Source organism: Rhipicephalus microplus, chromosome X, assembly GCF_043290135.1.
Source record: "Rhipicephalus microplus isolate Deutch F79 chromosome X, USDA_Rmic, whole genome shotgun sequence".
NCBI lineage: Eukaryota > Metazoa > Arthropoda > Arachnida > Ixodida > Ixodidae > Rhipicephalus > Rhipicephalus microplus.
In genome coordinates, this window is record NC_134710.1 from 278,718,276 (window position 1) to 278,720,775 (window position 2,500).

At 47.0% G+C, this 2,500-nt stretch overlaps 6 non-coding genes across 6 annotated transcripts; all 6 read left to right on the forward strand.

Annotated features, from left to right (window-relative positions):
• The first annotated feature begins 454 nt into the window (after positions 1 to 454).
• Positions 455 to 526, forward strand: TRNAP-AGG (transfer RNA proline (anticodon AGG)). Its single transcript has one exon. It is a non-coding gene; the product is annotated as a tRNA-Pro (tRNA).
• A 209-nt stretch (positions 527 to 735) lies between these two features.
• Positions 736 to 807, forward strand: TRNAP-UGG (transfer RNA proline (anticodon UGG)). Its single transcript has one exon. It is a non-coding gene; the product is annotated as a tRNA-Pro (tRNA).
• A 209-nt stretch (positions 808 to 1,016) lies between these two features.
• TRNAP-CGG (transfer RNA proline (anticodon CGG)) lies at positions 1,017 to 1,088 on the forward strand. Its single transcript has one exon. It is a non-coding gene; the product is annotated as a tRNA-Pro (tRNA).
• A 482-nt stretch (positions 1,089 to 1,570) lies between these two features.
• TRNAL-AAG (transfer RNA leucine (anticodon AAG)) lies at positions 1,571 to 1,642 on the forward strand. The gene has a single exon. It is a non-coding gene; the product is annotated as a tRNA-Leu (tRNA).
• A 209-nt stretch (positions 1,643 to 1,851) lies between these two features.
• Positions 1,852 to 1,923, forward strand: TRNAP-UGG (transfer RNA proline (anticodon UGG)). Its single transcript has one exon. It is a non-coding gene; the product is annotated as a tRNA-Pro (tRNA).
• A 483-nt stretch (positions 1,924 to 2,406) lies between these two features.
• TRNAP-AGG (transfer RNA proline (anticodon AGG)) lies at positions 2,407 to 2,478 on the forward strand. The gene has a single exon. It is a non-coding gene; the product is annotated as a tRNA-Pro (tRNA).
• The last annotated feature ends 22 nt before the right edge of the window (positions 2,479 to 2,500 follow it).

The following is a 2,500-nucleotide window of genomic DNA, read 5'->3' on the forward strand; positions in this document are numbered from 1 at the left end:
ATTTGTTTGTATTGTTCGCATTTCGATTAAGCAAAGTTTCTTTCTCAAGCACGCCTGTTTATTAGACAGCTTTCAAGTGTTGCCTAGTGTGAACGGATCGTTGGTCTGACCACCCAGCCCTGCTGGCAGATGTCACTCCACACCCCATGATAATTATCATGCAACTGCGTGTAGGCTCGTTGGTCTAGGAGTATGATTTTCGCTTAGGGTGCGAGAGGTCCCGGGGTAAAATCCCGGACGAGCCCTCTTTTTCCTTTTTGGTCGGAGAATTAAATGCGGCCATTTGTTTGTATTGTTCGCATTTCTATTAAGCAAAGTTCCTTTCTCAAGCATGCCTGTTTTTTAGACAACTTTCAAGTGTTGCCTAGTGTGAACGGATCGTTGGTCTGACCACCCAGCACTGTTGGCCGATGTCACTCCACACCCCATGATAATTATCATCCAACTGCGTGTCGGCTCGTTGGTGTAGGGGTATGATTCTCGCTTAGGGTGCGAGAGGTCCCGGGTTCAAATCCCGGACGAGCCCTCTTTTTCCTTTTTGGTCGGAGTAATAAATGCGGCCATTTGTTTGTATTGTTCGCATTTCTATTAGGCCAAGTTCCTTTCTCAAGCACGGCTGTTGATTAGACAACTACAAAGTATTATCTAGTGTGGCCGGATCGTTGGTCTGACCACCCAGCCCTGTTGGCCGATGTCACTCTACACCCCATGATAATTATCATGAAACTGCATGTCGGCTCGTTGGTCTAGGGTTATGATTCTCGCTTTGGGTGCGAGAGGTCCCGGGTTCAAATCCCGGACGAGCCCTCGTTTTCCTTTTTGGTCGGAGTAATAAATGTGGCCATATGTTTGTATTATTCGCATTTTTATTAAGCAAAGTTCTTTTCTCAAGCATGCCTGTTTATTAGACAACTTTAAAGTATTGTCTAGTGTGGCCGGATCGTTGGTCTGACCACCCAGCCCTGTTGGCCGATGTCACTCCACACCCCATGATAATTATCATGAAACCGCGTGTCGGCTCGTTGGTCTAGGGGTATGATTCTCGCTTCGGGTGCGAGAGGTCCTGGTTTCAAATCCCGGACGAGCCCTCTTTTTGGTCGGAGTAATAAATGCGGCCATATGTTTGTATTGTTCGCATTTCTATTAGGTAAAGTTTCTTTCTCAAGCACGCCTGTTTATTAGACAACTTTCAAGTGTTGCCTAGTGTGAACGGATCGTTGGTCTGACCACCCAGTCCTGTTGGCCGATGTCACTCCACACCCCATGATAATTATCATGCAACTGCGTGTAGGCTCGTTGGTCTTGGGGTATGATTCTCTCTTAGGGTGCGTGAGGTCCCGATTTAAAATCCCGGACGAGCCCTCTTTTTCCTTTTTGGTCGGAGTATAAATGCGGCCATTTGTTTACATTGTTCGCATTTCTATTAAGCAAAGTTCCTTTCTCAAGCATGCCTCTTTATTAGACAACTTTCAAGTGTTGCCTAGTGTGAACGGATCGTTGGTCTGACCACCCAGCCCTGTTGGCCGATGTCACTCCACACCCCATGATAATTATCATGCAACTGCGTGTAGGCTCGTTGGTCTAGGGGTTTGATTCTCGCTTAAGGTGCGAGAGGTCCCGGGTTAAAATCCCGGACGAGCCCTCTTTTTCCTTTTTGGTCGGAGTATTAAATGCGGCCATTTGTTTGTATTGTTCGCATTTCTATTAAGTAAAGTTCCTTTCTCAAGCATGCCTGTTTATTAGACAACTTTAAAGTATTGTCTAGTGTGGCCGGATCGTTGGTCTGACCACCCAGTCCTGTTGGCCGATGTTACTCCACACCCCATGATAATTATCATGCAACTGCGTGTCGGCTCGTTGGTCTAGGGATATGATTCTCGCTTTGGGTGCGAGAGGTCCCGGGTTCAAATCCCGGACGAGCCCTTTTTTTGGTCGGAGTAATAAATGCGGCCATTTGTTTGTATTGTTCGCATTTCTATTAGGTAAAGTTTCTTTCTCAAGCACGCCTGTTTATTAGACAACTTTCAAGTGTTGCCTAGTGTGAACGGATCGTTGGTCTGACCACCCAGCCCTGTTGGCCGATGTCAATCCACACCCCATGATAATTATTATGCAACTGCGTGTAGGCTCGTTGGTCTAGGGGTATGATTCTCTCTTAGGGTGCGTGAGGTCCTGGGTTAAAATCCCGGACGAGCCCTCTTTTTCCTTTTTGGTCGGAGTATTAAATGCGGCCATTTGTTTGCATTGTTCGCATTTCTATTAAGCAAAGTTCCTTTCTCAAGCATGCCTGTTTATTAGACAACTTTCAAGTGTTGCCTAGTGTGAACGGATCGTTGGTCTGACCACCCAGCCCTTTTGGCCGATGTCACTCCACACCCCATGATAATTATCATGCAACTGCGTGTAGGCTCGTTGGTCTAGGGGTTTGATTCTCGCTTAGGGTGCGAGAGGTCCCGGGTTAAAATCCCGGACGAGCCCTCTTTTTCCTTTTTGGTCGGAG